This window comes from Sarcophilus harrisii, chromosome 1 (assembly GCF_902635505.1).
Source record: "Sarcophilus harrisii chromosome 1, mSarHar1.11, whole genome shotgun sequence".
Classification (NCBI taxonomy): Eukaryota; Metazoa; Chordata; class Mammalia; order Dasyuromorphia; family Dasyuridae; genus Sarcophilus; species Sarcophilus harrisii.
Window position 1 is genome coordinate 293,973,570 of NC_045426.1, and position 20,955 is coordinate 293,994,524.

Genomic DNA, 20,955 nt, shown 5'->3' on the forward strand with positions numbered 1-20,955 from the left:
ATTATGTATCTAATTTATTTTACTTAACATCTACTGGTCATCCTGCCATCTGGGGGAGGGGGTGGTGGGTAAGAGGTGAAAAATTGGAACAAGAGGTTTGGCAATTGTTAATGCTGTAAAGTTACCCATGCATATAACCTGTAAATAAAAGGCTATTAAATTAAAAAAAAAAGAATAAAAGTATTTTACATGGGAGAAAATACATGTAACAAATTCTCTAGAAACACCATCTGAACTACCCCATGCTGTCAGGCCAGGAGTCCACTCTTCCTCTGATAGTATAAGGATAACTTTGAAGGATCTGGGGCAAGGATATGCTGGAGTCATTTTGAATTTGCTATTGTATTAAATTTTTAGTGAGAGCATTCATACCAAAGAAATTGGCAAATGCTACAGATCAAGGTTAGCTATGTTATTTTGTTGATTGTCGATACTTAAGAAAGTGATGGAGAAAATGTTGATAATGTAGATTAGACTTTACAGTGGGTCCTACATATTTTTCTTGTTTTGTGAAGAGCCAATTTTTAAGCTTTTACCATCATCACACTCTTGCTTTGAGGTATCTTTTCTATTACTATAGCTCATGAGCCCAAACCAGTAATTTTCTTTTCTTCATTATCAGTTGATATCAAGTATTCAGCCAAATTAAATTAGCTTTTAGAAATGGATATTTATTATAGAGGAATAGCTGATGCAAAATAACTCCCCCAAAGTCTATGACACATTCTTCTATCAATGCATACAGAGTCCAAGGGAAAGGGCAAAGTTTAAAGCCCAGAAGCAAAATAGTTAATTTATAGTTTATGAAGAAGTCATTTTGCTTGGAGTCCTCAAGATATTCCTCTTACATATAGCATAACTTTCTTTTGCTGGGGTCTTATACAGTCTTGGATTTTTCTTTTCTCATCATGGATCCTGGTTCAGAAACTTACACCAACTACTGGTTGACGATAGAGATACTGATAGGATATAGATAGAACCTTCTGATCCTCCTCTGGTTAAGGAAGTGGAAGAGGATTTATAAGGCATTTCTTCTCACTCAAATAATTCCTTTTTAGTGGTGATTCTCCCTTCTCTCCACTGTAGGACACTTGATTCTCCGATTCTAAACTAGATCACTGATTTTACACATGATCTCAAAAATATAACCCTGTCCTTCAACCAAAGTAGACATCTTGTCATATTTATGGAGATTCCATGTCTTATTCACACTGAGCTCAACTTCTGAATGATTCCATTAATATGCGTTCTCATATGATAAAAGTATCAGGGCATAACATCCTTTCGGTTACTTGGGATACAATAATTGTCTAGGATGATCTCCATTCTTACATGTACATAAGTAAAAGAGTAGCATGACTCTATGCGAATGAAGTAATGCAGATTAAAGCAATTATTTGCCAACACAAAAAAGCCTACTATGAATACTACATATGTTTGGATCAGAATTTTTAATAATTTAATAAATCTTTCTGTATAATTATAATAGATTATCCAGAATGTTAGTTATAATTCATAGTTTCAGTTATTTACTTTTTAATAGTATGGCTACCTTCTTTTAATTCCCCTCCCCTCGACATTTAATAAAATCTCAGAATTGTTTTAATTTTCAATAAGGGGAAGAAATAAACTATAAATTATAGCTCAGCTTGATGTTGATGTATGATAAAATTGTAGAACAGATTATTAAGAAATGTTTCATAACTACTTAGGAGAAAAAGAAGAAAAGTACTTAGAAGAAAAAGTATTGACCCTACTAAGGGTCAATAAAAGTAAATCTAGTCAAATTATTTTTACTTTCTTCTTTGAAAGGATTATCAGACTAAGCATCAGAATGCTATAGATATCATGACTTGATTTCAACAAGGTTCTAGAGACAGCTAGGTCATATAGCAGATGAAACATTGAGGCTGGAGTCAGGAAGACTGAGTTTAAATCTTGTCTCAGATACTTATTAATGTCTGATATGGTTAATATTTTTATTTCCTATGATTGCCATGAGGATTTAATGAAATATTTATAAAGTGCTTAGCATAATGTCTGACACATAATAGGCACTATATAAATGCTGGCTACAGCTACTACTATAACTACTATGACTACAGCTAGCACCATCTCTACTACAACTACAATTACAACATTTGACCAAGCCTCTCAGTGTATTCTTGTGGACGTTCTAGAAAAATTTCTTGAGCTTAATAAAACGTGGTTAAGTGATGGTCCCAAATAGTGCTATTTTATGGATAAATATAATCTAGTGGCTTAGTCTTCTGGACCCAGCTTTGTTTTGTTAAATATCTTTTATCAGTGAACTGGATCCATGCTTTTAGCAGTCTGGTGAAGCTTGTGACTTCCTTATCAGAATAATATTTTAAAATGCATAAATTGCATAAAATTGTGAAAGAAATTAATTATGCTAAAATAAAAACGTACTCTCCCTCCCCACCAAGGTTCCATATCTCCTGAATTCTAACTTATCCATGGACCCCAGTTGTTGAAATAAAAATTTCAAATATCCAAATTGAGAATTGTCTGAAATAGGAGTCTGATAAGCTGGGTTCTTAATGCAAGGGTAAATTGTAATATAATTTTGATTAAACCAATTAAATTCTCTGCGATTCTATCTTGGTCAAGAAAATCTCAAAATGAGGTCATGGACAGTCAAATACGACTGAAATAGCTCAACTCAATAGTGCTTCAGTGACTTCGTTTGTAAAATGAAGGGTTTCAATAACATTATCTCTAAAGTTCCTTTCACAACTCTAAAATACTGAAATTCTGAGTGAGATCCAGAAGTCCACTGAAGTTAGACACAAGACGAAGTTGGGGTCAGGATCAATGCAGGATTCTCTTCAAACACTAAGGAGATAAAGTAGCATTAGAACAAAATAAAAGGAAACAAAAATCTCTATAACTTTAGGGACTGAGGAAGGACCTGGTCACAAAGGGATATTTGAATATCCAGCTTGTCTCAGACAAAATTATAAAAAAAAAGCAAGTGAAGTTTGTTTTTAACTTTATTTACTTTCCTCTGTCCACTCCTTTTTAGTATGTTTTTTTCCATCTGAGGCAACTGGGGTTAAGTGACTAGCCCAGAGTGACACAGCTAGGAAGTGTTAAGTGTCTGAGGCCAGATTTAACTCAGGTCCTCCTCACTTCAGAGCTGGGTCTCTATCCACTGCACCATCTAGCTGCCCCTGTCCAACTTCTTTTTGCCCAACATCCTTTTGGAGTTTCCTCCTCTTTTTCCCTAACTCAGGTATCCCATCATCCTTGCATTTTGACCAAGTAATTTTCCTTAAGATCCCTCCCTTATTAAATCCCTAGTTCATCCTGAGGAGGCCCAGGATGTCAACTAGCTAATCTCATCAACTAATTCCTGATGATCTATTAAAGCAAAGAGCTGCCAGGTAACCGGAATGCAATTTTAACTGGAGGCTTCTGGAAAGAATGACCCTAAATTTCTTATCTAACTCATTTGTGGGAATTAAAACCAGAGCTAAGGAGCATTGTGGTAGACTGGTAGGAAATAATTTCAGATTATCTTCAGACCTTCAAATCATTGTACATATATACCAGCAGAAGATTTCTTGGACCTTTTCACCAGACTCTGAGCTGCCCTTTATTCTAAATGAAAGAAAGAAAAGAGAAGTGGAGGGAGACAGAAGCATAAAGACAGAGAAAGTGGGAGGGAGGAAGGGAAAAAAACAAGGGAGGAAGGAAAGAAGGAAGAAAAGGAATAAAGGAAAGAAGGAAAGAAAGGAGAGAAGGAGGGAGGGAGGAAGAAAGGAAGGAAGGAAGGAAAAAAGAAAAGGAGGGAGGTAAAAAAAGGAAGGATGGAAGAAAAAGAGGACAGGAGAGAACAAGACAGAAGAAGAGAAGACAGGAGAGGAGAGTATAATAGGACAAGAAAACAGAGGAGAGAAGGAGAAGAAGAAAGGAAAGGAGGAAAGGAGAAGAAAAAAACAAATAAACCAAAGAGCTCCATTAAAAAAAAAAAAAAACTAAAAACAGAACTTAGTCTTTTTCTCTGCTCCCACTTTTATATGTGGACACTGTTTTCTTATTACTTCACTTTTTCAATATCAAGAAATTCAGCTAAATTTTCAGAAAACCATAAGCATTATTAGTGAATAGGGAAAAAAAAATAGACTGCTACTACCTTACTACTGTGATCTAGACAAATTGCTTAGTCATAAAATAAGGAATTTAAACTAGATCACTCTTACTCTGGGTCCAAAATTTTTTGGCAAGGGTTTTGCTTGGGAAGGATCTCTTATCTATTCTCATTTTATTTTAAAAATAATAATATCTTTTCAAGGAGGAATAGTGACTTAGGAAAGTGATATCTCGGCTGATATGGGAGAATTACCATCCCACACTAAACTTTTCATTTTTTAAATCAAATCTTTTGTTATCCCAGTGATCCCAGTTATCCCTAATTGAATGTCTTTTGTATGTGAATGAAGGAACTAGGACTTGTCTAAACTCCAAAATGTTTAATATTGTAAGGTCCAGAGAATTGCCAAATATCTTGAAGGAGAGTCAACTAATTGATTATAATAATAAAGAAGTCTAGTGATTGGTAGACTGTGCAGCTGAGAGAAAACTCGGCTATTGTTCTAGCTTTTACCTTCCTTCCTACTTGTTTTTTCCCCAAAATAGCTGGATAAACCAGTCCTCCTTCCTTTCCTCAGTTGATGGATTTCAAATTGTTAGAAAGATGGAAATAGTGTCCCTATTCTGTTCTGTGACCTTCAGGCAAACCTCATTATGAAGAACTTAACTGCCACACTAAAATGTTAAGAACAAGAATAGGAAAGGATTAAAATCTAATTCTTTAAAGGTTAAAAAAATTATTGTTAAATTAACTATTAAGGGATTATTATTAAAGAATAAAAGTCTATATATAGAAGATATATCAATAAGATGTACATATATATGTGTACCTATAGATATATGTATATTTGCATATATGTATATATTTATATACATGCATAGAATTATCTAAGAGATAGCTATTATAATTATTCCACTATTTCGAAGCAATGATCTATAGAATATAAGGACATATTAAATTTATATATTAAAATTACTAACAACATTAACAGAGTGCTAATAATTCAAATATAATGATATATTTAAATCAGTAATGTATAATATAATAATTAGCATGTTACAGATAATTTAAATATATTATTAATTCAATATATCATTATATTCTCCAGATTGCTTTGGAATGAAGTTAGTATAATAATTTCTGACCTAAGACACTGACTTCATTTCAAAGCAATCTGTAAAATATATTTTTATATATTATAAGATTATCTATTTTACATAAGAATTGTTTACATATATTAGAAATATATGTGGGATATGTATATATATATATTGAGAGGGGAAGAGGCAGAGGGAGAGAGAGAGAAAGAGGGAGAGGTTAGTTGACGCTGTTGTTTGTTAGTTGGTTTTAGAGATTGCTTCAAAATGAAGTCAGTGTCTTGGGTCAGAAATTCCAAACCTTTAGCAAAAGGAATGAAGAGCTATTGTGGAGACATGGAATGGGTGCTTGGCTTAGAGTCAGGGGAGATCTAGTTTCAATCATATTTGACACTTATTTGATACATCATTCAACAAGTACTTATTAAATGCTTTTTATGTGCCAGACACTGTGCTCAGCAGTGGGGATACCTAAAGAATGAAACCATCCCTTCTCATAACAATCAGACATTGTACCTCTCAAAACTTTATTTGGATCTTCATTTGTAAACTGGGAATAATAATTCCTGTAATACACACATACTTAGTGGAAAGGCAGCACAGGTTAATGGAAAGTAAACCAACAAGGAGGATTTGAGTTCAAATGTCACCTCCATCACATAACTGGTTCTATGTGTCTGAACCTTTCTGTGGCCCCAGATAATTCTCTATATAATATAATATAATCATAGATGCAGTGCATGAATATTAAAACAAAACAAAACACCTGGAAGATCTTGATAAACCATTACTGCTCTAGCTTGGTAGAATGATGACAAAGAAATCCCAGCTACATTATCTCAGAGACAAAGACCAATACTTAGATGGCAAAAAAAGTGGGGAGATGAGTCCTGCTGGGTCTCACTAGCTTCTATTTACTCCATTTTACTGTTACTCCATTTTAATTCTTAAAATTGTTATTTTTACAATAAACTTAGTTTGAATAAAATGAGTAATATCTAAAACACATAATAGTTGTCAGAGAGCATGATCAAGTAGATAGTGAGCTGGCAGGAAGAATTGGGTTTAAATGCTACTTCTTTTTTTATTTTCAAATCTTTATTTGTCTTTAAACATTCTTTTCTTTTAAATTTTGAGTTCCAAGCTCTCTCCCTTCCCACTATCCCCCACTGAGAGGGCAAGTAGTATGATATTAATTATATATGTGAAATCATGCAAACCATATTTCCATATTAGCCATATTTTATCCCCCAAAAGCAAGAAAATAAAGAGAAAATAACATTTCAAGTTGGAGGTAGATAGCAGTTTTTTTTTTTTTAATCACGTGTCCTATAGAATTATCTTGGATCATTGTATTGATCAGAGTAGCCAAGTCTTTCCCAAATGATCATTATTACAACATTGATGTGACTGTATAATAATCTCTGAATTCTTCTCATTTCATTTTTGATCAGTTAACACAAGTCTTTCCATGTTTTTCTGAAACCACATCCCTTATCATTTTTCATAGCACTATAGTATTCCACCACAATCTCATGCCATAAGTTGTTCAGTCATTCCCTAATTGAGGAATATTTCCTTAAAGTCCAATTCTTTGCCATCAAAAAAAGAGCTGCTATTGTTATGGGCCAGAACTCTGAACTTGAAACAAAGGATTTTTATAAGGTGCTAAATCAGTTGAATTGATAGAGACAATGGCTATCTAGTTTAGCATGATGTTTAATTAGCTCTCTAAATTCAGTATGATTGATTTAATCCTACAACAAATAATAGTTTCCTAGTGATATAATGATTGGTTTATACTCAGTGTAGAGCATATAAACTGGGACTCTTATAAAGAAAGCCCTCAGATTCAGAGATTGAGAGGCAGAGGCAGAAAAGACAAAGGATTGGCAGCAGGAACTTAAGCTCTCTGAATCAAGGAGAGAGATAGGCCTCTAAGAAAGCTAACTGGGCCCCAGGAAAGGGGATAAGACTTTGAAAGAGATAATAAAGTATTTGGACTTTTAACCCCTGGCTACTTGTGTGTTGATTACTGAACTGAAACAAAGGCTTCTCCCAAAGACTCCCAGAGACCCCAAGGAAACCGAACAAGAGAATATTACATGCTATAAATATTTTTGTAGCTATAGGACCTTTTTTTCACTTTTATCTCTTTGTTATGTAAATCTAGTAATGGCAGTGCACAGTTTTACAGCCTTCCTTTGGACTTAGTTCTAAATTGTTTTCTAGAATGGTTAGACCAGTTCACTTCCACCAGATGATCATTAGTATATCTATTTTTTCCTCATCTCCTCCAGCATTTGTCCTTGTTGATAGATATGAGATGGTACCTCAGAGGTATTTTAATTTCCCTCTACCTAATCAGTACTGATCTAGAGCATTTTCCATATCATTTTAGATACTTTTTATTTCTTCTTCTCAAAATTACTTGTTTATATCCTTTGACCATTTATCAATTGGGGAATGGCTTTTATCTTTATAAATTTAAGTCAGTTCTATATTCAATACATATTTGAAAAATGTAATTTTTTTCAGAGAAACTTGCTGTAATTTTTAAAATATTACTTCATTGTCTATGTAATTTTTAACAAAATATCATTTCCCTGATCATCACTTTTGTCTATTTTTGCTTTGAGATGATGATTGCTACCCCTGCCTTTTTTTTTATTATGCTCACGCATAATAAGATTCTGCTCCAGTCCTTTATTTTAATTTTGTGTGTCTTTCTGTTTCAAGTGTGTATCTTGTAAACAATATATTGTTGGATTTTGATTTCTAATCCATTCTGCTGTTTCCATTTAATGGATACGCTCATCCCAGTTACATTCATAGTTATGATTACTGTATTTTTCTATCTATCCCCTTTTTTCCTGTTTCTTCCATTCTTTCACTTTTAACACTGTCCCTCTTCAAAAATTTATTTTGTTTTTAACCACTGCCTCCCTTAGTCTGCTCTCCCTTTTATCATTCTTTCCTTTCATTTATCCCCTTTCCCTCCTATTTCTCTATTGGATAAATTACATTTCCATGCACAATGGAGTGTGTGTGTGTGTGTGTGTGTGTGTGTGTGTGTGTATGTGTATATTCTTCCCTCCTTGAAAAAATCAACTATTCCAAAAAGAGTGAGGTTCAAGTATTGCCCGCCACATATCTCAACATTTTCTCCTTTAGTATAAAAGTTCTTCCTTACATACTTCCTTACATACTTCTTTTATGTGAAAAATATTTTCACATTCTTCTGTTCCCTTCCCCCAATTCATCCTTCTTTCTCACCTCCTCATTTTTTTTTTTTTGGAGGGGCAGGTGCGATCACTCCAACATGGACTCACATCTATACCCTCTGAATATGTAAATTCCTTTTAATTTCCCTAATAATTATAAAGTTTTAGGAGTTATATGTATTATCTTCCTATATAGAAATGTAAGGGGTTTAATTTTATAGAGACCTTTATGATCATATTCATAACTCTTTCATGTTTATCTTTTTATGCTTCTTTTGAATCTTCTGTTCGAATGTCAAATTTTCTATTCACCTCTAGTCTTTTCATCAAGAATGCTGCAAAATTTCTGAAGGCTTATACTCAGTTTTGCTGGGTAGGTAATTCTTGCTTATAATCCTAGCTTCTTGTGCTTTGGAATATCATGTTCTAAGCCTTTCATTTCTTTAACATGGAAAGTACCAAATCTTGAGTGATTCTGACTGTGGCTACAAGATATTTGAATTTTTTTTTTTCTGACTGCTTGAAACATTTTCTCTTTAATTTGGGAGCTCTAGGATTTAGTTATAATATGCTGTGTAACCCTAGGCAATCCACTTCTTTCCACTTCATTTTCCTCAAATATAAAATGGGCATGATGACGGCAACCACCTCAAAGGGCTATTTTGAGGATAAAATGAGAAAATAAGCACTTAGTAGCCCAGCTCATAGTAAGCACTAAATGCACGCTTATTGCATTTCTTTCCCCACATGTAAAGTATCTTGCCATTTCTGTTGCCTGGCTGTCTCTGATATCTGGAATGTTTTCTCCTCCTCATTTCTACTTTCTGGCTTCCAAATCTTGGCTAAAATCCCCCTGCCTACAGAAAGCCATTCTCAATCCCTCTTAATACTAATGCCTTCCCTCTGTTGACTGTTTCCTATTTATCCTGTATATAGCGCGTTTGTACATATCTATTTGCAAGCTGACGCCCTCATTAGATTACAAAAGCTCCTTAGGACAGGGACAATCTATCATTTTTCATATTTGTATTCCTAGCATTTAGCATAGTACCTGGCACATTGTAAGTATTCCATAAATGTTTATTTTCTATAACGCCAAGTTGCTTTCCAAAATGTTTGTTTTGATTCACAGTCACATCAACAATGCAAAGAGAAACATGATAAGAATTACTTGAATGAAGTGATATAAGAGCCAAGAAAACTATACACACACTGACTATAACAATGTAAATGGAAACAACAGTCATTAAATAATTGAAAATGGATGTTGTAAAGAACAAAATTTGATCCCAAAGAAAAGATTTGAAAAGATATTACTCTTCATTCATTTGTAGAAGTAGGAAAGAGGTTCACATGTGTAGAACATATATAATATTAAAATTTTTTAAAGGATTATCATCCTTTTAAATTTTTTCTTCTTCCTTTTTTATTTTATTTTGTTTAATAGTGTTTTATTTACAAGACATATGCCTGGATAATTTTTCAGCATTGATCCTTGCAAAACCTTCTGTTCCAACTTTTCCCCTCCTTCCCCCCATCCCCTCCCCTAGATGTCAGGTAGACCAATACATGTTAAATATGTTAAAGTTTATGTTAAACACAATATATGTATACATATCCATACAGTTATCTTATTGCACAAGAAAAATTAGACTTAGAAATAAGGTAAAAATAACCTGAGAATCCTTTTTTATTTAAAAAAAATATTTTTGTTGTAATGGAAAGTTTTTTGAGAGTGGGTAAGGGAGAATACTGGATGACATCTAGGCAATGAAAAAAAAACATAAAAAATCTTTTTAAAAAAGAAAAACTTCTCAATTTGGCTTAGTAAAATTAGCAGAATTGCCTTCAATACATAGTTAGAAGCAGTGCTAGGAAAAGCTGTTAACAAATGCTGACCTATCAAACAATATGTCTAGAAAAAAAGGGCAAAAAAGGGCACATCATCTGGGAATACACAAAGGAAGCCCTTTCATTTCATTCATTGTGAGATCTGTTATTTGTGTGAATTTGTCTGACCTCAAAATAAATATTTGCTCTGACTTTCTTGTTCATTATAGAACAAGTATATATAGAAAAGAAGATTACCCATTGACATGAGGTGATGGGGAGGGAAGGAGAAATGGATCCTTTTTTTTGCCTGCTTTATTTGTTACTGAATAATTTTTTCCCCTAGTTTTTTGTTTGTTTGAGGAAATTTTAAATGAAAATATTTCAAATATTTAACCTAGTACAAGGGTAAAATGTATCTAAATAAATTAGTTTTATCCCTTTCTTTAAAAATAATGTCTTCTAACTCAATTTTACTTTTCTTAAAAGTGTCATGAGTCTTAGGAGATGCTATTTTTAGGTAGGTAAGTGGCACAATGGATAGAGTTCTGATCCCTCAGTCAAGGAGACTTGAGATCAAAGGCCGTAGCTTCAGATACTGGCCATATGACCTTGTGCAAGTTACTCAGGTTGTTTGCCTCAGTTTCCTCATTGCCTCATTCCTGTAAAATAGGGATACAAGCAGCATTCTCCCACCCCCACATAGAGTTATGAGAATAAAATGAGATATTATAAAGCATTTAGCTCAGTGATTGGTATACAGTAGTAATTATGTAAATGCTTATTCCCTTCTCCCTTAAATAATTTATATGTAAATGTTGGAGAGGTATGGGAAAACTGGGACACTAATGCATTGTTGGTGGAGTTGTGAGCTGGTCTGACTATTTTGGAGAGCAATTTGGAACTATACCCAGAAAGCCATCGAATTGTGCATACCCTTTGATCCAGCAGTGTCTCTACAGGGCCTATATCCCAAAGAGATCATAAAAAAGGGAAAAGGACCCACATGTGCAAAAAACATTTGTAGCAACCCTTTTTGTAGTGACAAGGAACTGGGAACTGAGTGGACTGGAGTTGGAGAATGGCTAAATCAATAATGGCATATGAATGTTATGGAAATTATCCTTCTATAAGAAACTATTGGCAGGATGTTTTCAGAAAGTCCTGGAAAGACTTACATGAACTGATTCTAAATGAAGTGGGTAGAATCAAGAGAACACTGTATGCAGCGACAACAAAATTATACAATGATTAATTCTGTTGGACATGGCTCTTTTCAACAATAAGATAATTCAGGCTAATTTCAATAGATTTGTGATGGAGAGAGCAATCTGCACTCAGTAAGAGGACAACGGGGATTAAATTTAGTGGATGAGAGCATAGTATTTTCACCTTTTTGTTGTTGTTTGCTTGTTTTTTGTTTTCCTTCTCATTTTTTTTTCTTTTTTGATTTTATTTTTCTTTTGCAGAATGATAATTGTGAAAATATGTATAGAAAAATTTCACATGTTTAACATACATTGGATTACTTGCTGTCTGGGAGAAGAGGTGGGGGGAAAGAAGGGAGAAAAAATTTGGAACACAAGACTTTGCAAAGTAATACTGAAAACTATCTTTGCATATATTTTGATAATAAAAAGCTATTATTTTAAAAAATTTAAATAATTTATATGTAAGATGTATGGTGTCCATGTAGACTATGTATGTTCACACCTGGATTGTCTGTTAAAATAGACACTCCATTTGTGGATGGGTATGGATGGATACCATTTAAGGTATTAATCACCACTTGAGAAGATGAGAAGAACCAGGATATAAGTGAAAAGAGGGGCAGACAAGTCCAGGACACCACCAAACTGGCAGCTCTTTTTCTCACTTTTGGAGGGAATAGTGAGACTAGAATTTTACCTGTCTGCCCATATATTGCTGCTTTATAATTTAATAAAAGTAAAAAGGGATCAGCTTTGTCCAATTTGGTCAAAGGATTTTAATCAGTCAATCAACATTTAGTTTACGAGAAAATAAGGACTATGTGAAGGCTAATAACTAAGGTTTGCAAAGCACCTTTTATATGATATCTCATTTGACGCTGGCAACAATTTCTTTATGTAGATAGCATTATTATTTCCATTTTACAGATGAGGAAACTGAGGCACAAGAAATTAAATGACTTGCCCAGAATCATATAGTTCAATAAGTCCAAATAAGGCTAGATTTGAACTCAAGTATTCCTGGAATCTATTCTAGAGACCTATATATTGCATCATTTACCTGAGTCTTTGAGCTATTTCAAACAATAATAAAATGCACAAAAATAGCCTTTTAGTGCTACTATTGTTATTGTCTTTGTTATTATCTTTATTCAAAAGTTTTCCATGAGCTTAATTTCTAGCTCTGATTCTATAACATTTATTCTTTACTTCTAGGTACAAGGAATTGCTATGTCATTTCCTCAACTATAAAGTATAAAGGATTATATTTTTTATGCATAAGTAAAAAGTAGAAATATTGCTAAGTAAAGAGAAATAATTTTAAAATGATTTTTATGATTAATTAAAGCATATAATAGATACCTGAGAGGCAACTTTTGACAAAGTAGTTTGAGTGTTGGGTTTGGAATCACAAAGACATGAGTTCCACTTTTTTTTCATTTTTTATCTTGTTTCATGGAATGAGATCCCACAGTTGGAGTCCTACATGCTGATGAAATACTTCTTTTAATATTTTTTGAATTCTTTCTTTCTCTGCTCTCAAAGAGCTTATGAGACAGACAATACCAAGGAGGAAAAGAACTAAAAATCCTATAGGCAAATGTACTTGTAGAGCACAAATATATTAATTTGATAATTTGTTCTTTCAGTTTATATTGAAGGCAAAAAGTCAATTAGTTCATGGAAAGCAACGATGACAAAGGAACTTTGGGAAGTCAGTCAAGGTAAAGAGGCAGAGGGGAGCAGAGTTATGAAACATCAATAACAGTAATTTCCTAGGTTCCCCTAGTGGTAGGTGCCAGATCCTACGACTGTTTACAAATGCTAAACATCAACTAGCAAACGTTTATTAAGTATAGTGCTAGGCCGAATGTTAAGCCCTGGGGAATACAAAAAGTGAAAAACTCAGTGCTGAAGGTGTTTGTATTTTGCAGAGACAATAGGTATGCATATAAGTATCTCAGAGAGATACAAAGTAGATACAAATTAACCTTAGAGGGAAAGTTACTGGGGTGGGGGTGGGGCAGAGGAAGAGAGGGCAGAGAAAGACCTGCAGAAATTGGCTTTTAAATTTCAGACTCAATGGAACTCTCACCAAGGAAGTAAGCTCCATAAGCTCCGTCTCTATGACTTTTCCCTCTGATTGGCTGGTTCTTTCTAGAACCCCCATTTAACAAGGGCAGTCAGACCCAGCCATCTCTTCATTTCTCACCTGGCTGCCCACCTCCCCTCCAACTTCCCACCTCCTCAACCGTGACCTCTCAATTTGTTTTTGTGCATTACCTTCCCCAGCGGAACAATGGGATAATGTTCTCCTTCAAGGTGTAGACTGCCCCTCTTTTTGCTTGATTTTGCACAAGGTTTTGACAAATATTTGATGACTGACTTCTAATTTCACAATATATTGGGGCTCATTTTATAATCAAATCCTCAAGGAAGCAGATGAAAAGGACTCTACTTAATCAATTCTACTTGATCAGATCCTTCTTCTTCTTCTTCTTCTTCTTCTTCTTCTTCTTCTTCTTCTTCTTCTCCTTCTTCTTCTTCTCCTTCTCCTCCTCCTCCTCCTCCTCCTCCTCCTCTTCCTCCTCCTCCTCCTCCTCCTCCTCCTTCTCCTTCTTCTCCTTCTCTCCTCCTCCTCCTCCTTCTTTTCCTTCCTCCTCCTCCTTTTCCTCCTCCTTTTCCTTCCTCCTCCTCCTGAAGCAGCTAGAGGACTCTACTTCCTGATTCCATGTCCAGCACTTTATTCACTGAACATCATGTTGAATACATGATCCTATGTAAACTGAATAAGACTCCTGAAAATTTCCATTTAATTTATGCCACAAGTTGTTTTTATACTGGTTCTGAGGGATTAAAGGATGGTGTTAGGGAAGTCAGAGTCAAAAGATCAAATGATTAATGTTTCTCTGAAAAATTGAGTGACTGACTCCCGGTAGTGAGAAGACAATCTAAAGTACAAGCTGTAGTTAATGTGTCATCTGTCTGCATATAATCCCTCTATCCCAGCTCTGGGGAGAGCTATACCTATACCTTTTGAAGGCTTAATGAATATTTAATGATGATAGTGAAGATTAAAATGATGAATACCCTGTCTCAAATTTCCTGGTCTAAAGTCTTTTAGCAACAATTAATAAAGTTTATAGCAACCCGGTTTTAAAGAATCTATTAAAGTTGAACTTTTAAAAACCAATTCAAAATGTATGGATTAAAACATCACTTAACTTCACAGAAAAAAAAAAAAACAAGTTTACAGATACTAAGTATTAAAACAATAAAAACAACAATCAAGAGGGCTCAACCTTTTTTGGTTATGTAGATCTATCTGAACTCATTATGTAAGTAATCAATAAAATCTATTACTTATCTCCAGTGATTAGCCATTAGTGGATTGCTACCTTGGTGTACTTAGAATAAACTCTTTTTCATTCTCAAAAATAAAAATAAAAACCAAGACCGTATAAAAATGCTAAGATTTGTTGTTGTTTTTGGAGGCAATTGGAGTTATGAATTGTCCAGAAATAAGTTTATAAATACAAATAAACTTGAGGATTGAATCTTTTTAAAAAATTCAATTTTTAGCCTCCAATGGATTTTTGTGTTGATTAAACTAGCCAGATCCTAACATAATGACGATTAAGACTGGTAAATTTTGAAGGGAAAGAGTAAAAAAGATCCAGAGCAGAAGGATATGATCAAGGATGAGCACCATAACTGTTAAGGGGCATCAGAAAAGTAATGGGAAGTTGAACAGAAAATGGAAGACTACTGAAAATAACTTTTTGGGGTTTTATAATTTGTCTGCATAAACAGTAATATTTTCTCCCTTTTTCCTCCTATGTTGATTTATATTATTCTCCCAAATCGGAAACTAGTCATATATTCACTTCTTCACACCCTGATCTACAGTTGGTTGGTCTGTGAAAGTGTCTTTCTCCTCTCCTTTTTTTCTCCCCAAAGCCTAGCTCTTCTTTTATCCCTCTGCCAGTTTTAACAAGTGGGCTTGTCCTCTCCCTTCTTTTTCTCTCTCCCTTCTATTCCTCTTCCCTACTTTCCTCTCTTTCCATTCCTTGCCCTTCCCTTCCCTCTTCTCTTCTCCTCTCTCTCCCTACCTTTAGTGAGTCCAGCTAACTGAAAAATCTACAAGTCCACCCTTGATGAACATGTTGAGATTCTAATTGAGCTGTTACTCTATCCTCCTTAGTACAAGATTTCTTTTTAAGTGAAGCTTCAATTTATGTGACTAGTTAGTAAGATGCTCTGAGTTCCCTGAAGAAAAGTTCCCTTTTTTGTTTTTTTTTTTAAATAGTAGCTTTTTATTTTTCAAAACACATGAAAAAAATATAGTTTTCAACATTCACCCTTGCAAAATCTTATGTTTCATATTTTTCTCTCTCCTTTCCCACCTCCCCCTTCCTTAGACTGTAAGTATTCAAATTAGGTTAAAAAACATGCAATTCTTCTAAACTATTTCCATATTTATCATGTTGCACAAGAAAAAGCATATCAAAAAGGGGGAAAATGAGAGAGAAAAAACAAGCAAGCAATTAACAACAATGGTGAAAATACTATGTTGGGCTCCACATTCAATCCCTATAGTCCTCTCACTGGATGCAGATGGCTCTCTCCATCACAAATCTATTGGAACTGACCTGAATCACTTCCTTGTTGAAAAAAGCCAAGTCCATCACAGTTGTTTATCGCATAATCTTGTTGTTGCTCTATACAATGTTCTTTTGGTTCTACTCACTTCACTTAGCATCAGTTCAAGTAAGTCTCTCCGGGCTTTTCTGGGCAAAAAAAAAAAAAAAAAAAAAAAAGATCTCCTTTTAAAACCAAAGTATATTTTGAGTTGATATTAATGACAATTGAATTTTAGATTACTTCCACTCATCTAGAAAACCTTTTCTTCCTCTTTGTTCAGTAGTATCCCTCCTCTTCATAACCACATTTGGAAATTTTCTTGGCAAAGATACTAGAGTGACTTTTCCTTCTCTAACTTATTTTACAGAGGAGTATACTAAAGCAAGCAGGGTTTTTTGCTTAGTATCACAAAACTAATAAATATGTGAGGTTGAATGAGAACTCAGGTTTTCCTGAATCCAGGCCAAGGAGTTATCCACTGTGCCACCTAGCTGTCTTTTCCTGTCAGGTCATATTAATCCCTGGCTTCTTTGTATTTCTTTTACAACTTTAGCCTCTTAATATAACACTTAGCATTTATTCTCTGCTAATTTCCTGTAGGTGGACAAATAAAGAAAGGGAAGGAAACAAATGTTTATAAAATGCCTACTATATGCCAGTGCCTCTTTTAAAGTTCTTAACCAAAAATAAAATAAAATAAAGTTCTTAACCAGTATGCCATTAGATCCTCACAGTTTGAAGCTGAGAAAACTGAGGCAACAGAGGTTGTTATTTGCCCAGTATCCAGTATGTACCAGAGGCTGGACCTGAGCTCAAATTTTCCTGATTTGGAAGTCAACTCCATATACTTTGCCAGGTTGTCTCACATCAAATTGTAATATAGAGAACTATTCTGAGGAAATCACCTAGCCTAGGAGCATACTATATTAAAATTTTTACATGTTATTTGTTTATCTTCATAAAAACCCAGCAAGCTAGAAAATTCAAATTTTATTACTCTGTTTTACAGAGAAGCACACTGAAACTCAAATTAGGTGACTTGCTGGAGATCACATAGATCTTTTAAATTCTGGCTTTAGTGGAAGACCTTAAGTTTGAACCTGGCTGAACTGTATGATCTTGGATAAGTCACTCGACCGGAGCTTGTTTGCTTCTTGGTAATATGGGGGGGGAGGGGTTAGAAATAAGGTTTGCACTACTTAGTTTCTGGTAGTGGTAGTGGTAAAGATAAGCTAATAAACATGTGAAACTCTTTATGTATATTGACATGGACAGTGGAGTCCCTTCCTGGTTATACAGTGATCATTTGGGCATCAATGAATAGAGCCCCAATCTCTGGATTCTCACTCCTCCACTTTGTTAACTTCTGGGGGGGGGGGGGGAAGGGAGAGGAGGTGGATAAGATTGGGAAGAATAGGAAAAATCAAACGGCAAGCCTAATCAGAGAAAAAAAGGTCACAGGAAAGTTTGGAGACTAAAGGGTGACAAGATATGCGAGGTGTGGTTCAGCCTCAGGGATAACTAAGCCAAGCTGAACTAATTTATCCGTCCCTTATAAAGAAGATATATATGTGGAAACCTTCCACCGAAGGAACTATACAGGCTACAGTCATTCTTTCTTTTCAGTTCTTTCTCAGTAGAAGCGTCAGTGGACTAGGAGAGGAGGAGGAAGAGGAATAAGGTTAATTTAGTGGCATTGTTGAATTGGGGCAGCGCGCGCAGGCGCACTGAACGGCAATCGGTGGCCGATTTCTCTGTTACAAAGAGAACACTGGCAACGGGTGAAGTTTGGAGATCAGGAGCTAAACCAGCTAGCCGAGTGCAGGCAGTGTAAGGGGTTGCTCGGAATTTCTCTCTCTGTCTGCCTGTCTCTATGTCTCTGTCTCCCTTTCCCTCCCGCTCCCTTTCTTTCTCCTTCCTTTCCTCTATCCCTTTTTCTTACCCCTTCCCCTCCTCCCTTCGATTTTCTCCCTGCGTTCTCTGTCCGGAGTGGAGAGCAGGCACTGGAGAATACCTTTAGGGTCGAGAGTTTGAATTCTGGCGCTTTGGAATCCCTCTCAAACTCCGCCCCTTTCTCCCTCCGCCCTCTTTCCTCCCAGTCCTGGGCAGCTGCAGCAGGAGGAGGGAGCATCATTGCGTCCGGGCTCCGCGCAGCTGCAGGTTGAGGAGAGCTGCGAAAGGTGAGTAAGCTAAGGGGCCGCTAAGCCGCGTTTCCCCCGGGGCGGAGCGGGGCAGCGCGCGCTGACGCACACTGGCACCTAGTTCCTTGTGGGAACCCCTGGGGTGAGAGGCAGACTTTGCGCACGGCTTTAGAGGAGTTAAGGAAGGGAAAGCGGGCTCCCTTGCTCCACTTAGTCACTTTGTTGGCCCGACAAGGAGGAAAGAACATCAGCTGCAGCGGGGCATAGAGAGCAGCTGCCTTCGCATCTGGACACTTTTCGTTGTCCTGCTCTTCCACGATTCCTGCTCCCTCGCTTTGCTTGGGACCCCCTGCTTTTGGGTTCTTCTCTCCCTTTTTATTGCAAAAAGGACTGTGAAGAGGGAGAGAGCCGGTCGGGATGTTGGAAAGGGGACTGCGGGCTGGGTTTCTGGGAGGTAGCGCTCAGCCGAAGGGGAGGCGGCTCATTGCTGCCCACAGCCTGCTCAGTCTTTGACTAAGGGTGAGGGGTGGGATTGCCTCACAGGGCAACAAGACTATGGCCACCAAGCTCTTTCTTGGTGGTAAAAGGGGCTTTCCATTACTAGGGCTTCATCCAGTGCGACTAGAGTTGCTTCCTTCCCTGCCTCCCCAGTTCCTTTCTGCTGAGCAAAGTCAGCTTTGCTATTTACATTCCTTTTTAGACCCTCAGGCAGCAAGTTGTCTAGATTTCTCCTTCAACTGACTTTGCTTAGGCCCGAGAGTTAAGAGAAAGGAGTAGGAGAAGGAAAGTGCATTTCCTTCTTCCTTTTTTCCTTTGCCTTCTCCCATGCCCAGACCGGAGAGGGTGAAGACTCCTTTTGTTTATGACATATCAGGTTCTGTTGGGGTGAGAATAGAGACTGCCTCTGGGAATAATAGTTAATAAAAACCCCAATTTATTAATTCTCTACTTCCCCGAGCCCCTTTCCAACGCACCCTTGGAAAGTCAAATCTTGCATACATTCCTTTTCCATTGTGATTCATAACTTATTTGTCTGTTTCTCTTGAAACCTTGTTGGTAAACTTCTCTTGTTGGGTGCTACATATCAGCCAGGAAATACTGCTGACCCTCGGATGTCTTAGTGAAGGTTTTGGTTAAGCGACTATTTTGTTTTTAACAAAAACAAATTAATTAATACAAAACAAATTGATTTTTAATTAATTTTTTACAAAAACAAATTAATAAGTAAGGCTGGGTGATCTGGCCTACAGAACCCGCTGGCTGGGAATAGACAGCTTGTTGTGTTCCTTTATAAAGGGGCAGTTCCAACAGTTCTTCCTCTTTCCCAATTTGTGTTTGATTTGTCCATTATGAAGTAAAGAACTAAGTGGCACTTAGCTATTTTTCAATTTGTCCCCTCTTCTTAATGTCCCCTTTACTAGTTGAAATTTCCTAGTTTCCTATTTTGACAATAGCTGAATATATATTGTATAATATGAAAAATATATTGTTGGAAAGCTTTTTGCATAAATCTATGATCTTAATTTTGCAGTACATGAGAAAGACCTTATGTCTGACTGGCCTTGGATTCAGATCTAAATTTGAGTCCTGGATCCGACTTACATATGTTATCCTTGCCTAGGTTACTTAGCTTCTCAAAGCTTCAGTTACTTCACCTATAAAATGGGAATAATGTTTGTTGTATACTGAAAAGAACATTTCCTGACACTGAAATTAGAGCACCTGTGTTTAAATCTTAATTCTGCCTACTACTGTAGTGACCTTGGGCAAGTCCTTAGAGAAGTGAGTAGGAGAGGGTTGGAAGGTACCACAAAACGGGTTCAACTGTTTCCTCCATAGTGTGCAAGATAAATGGTTCTCTACTCTTTGCTTAATATCTTACTAGTGATTATGGACCTGTTACCCCCCACCCCCCACCCCTTCCCCAGAACTCTGCCATTTCAGTAGTGCTATGGCAAAATAATAAGATGTTTTCCCTCAAATCAGCCCTAAAATTTTCCTTTTTTACAATTTTTACCCATTTCAGGAACTAAAGCCATTGCAAATACTTAAAGATCCTTGATACATGTTGCACTTTTATCTTCTCCCTACACTTACTTCAGGAGATCTTCATATGACCTGGTGGTCCTTCATCTGGTTGCCCTTTTTTCAACTTTCAGCTTATCACTGTCCTTTCTCAAATGTGATGCCCAGAATGAATGGAAAACAATATTCTAGATTATATTGATCAGAGCAGAGGATTACTTCCTTCTAGATATTAGTGCTTCTTTTACAGAAGCTAGATAGTTCAGTGAATAAAATACTGGGCCTAACGTCTAAAAGACTTGATAGTTCAAAATCTGGCCTTAGACATTTATTAATTGTGTGACTCTGAGTAAGTCACTAAACCTTTGCCTCAATTTTCTCAACTGTAAAACATGGCTAATAACCACTATGTAAAACTTTTGACTCATATTGACCTTGTAGTTCACTAAAAATTCTAGACCATTTCCCCACATACTACGATCTAGCCTTGTCTAAACTTGGGAAATTGATTTTATTTTTTGGAACCCAAATGTGAGACTTTACATTTATCCCTCTTAAGATTCTAGGCTGTCACTATCTTTTTGTATCTTTATTCTCCTATCCAACAGTATTAGACCTAACAACTAGTATTAGGATATGTATTATTCAGTATTTTCAGGATAT

General features: G+C 35.9%; 1 protein-coding gene across 3 annotated transcripts in view; it reads left to right on the top strand.

Annotated features, from left to right (window-relative positions):
• The first annotated feature begins 18,081 nt into the window (after window positions 1-18,081).
• The window catches only part of KANK1 (KN motif and ankyrin repeat domains 1), a 241,521-nt gene continuing 238,647 nt past the window's right edge, over window positions 18,082-20,955 (top strand). For 2 of the 3 annotated variants that reach the window (XM_031943902.1, XM_031943907.1), the window contains exon 1: window positions 18,083-18,306. The gene's annotated coding sequence lies outside the window, so the exon portion shown is untranslated. Of the gene's footprint in view, window positions 18,307-20,955 lie in introns of all 3 variants that reach the window. The other variant, XM_031943918.1, reaches the window with a different exon arrangement.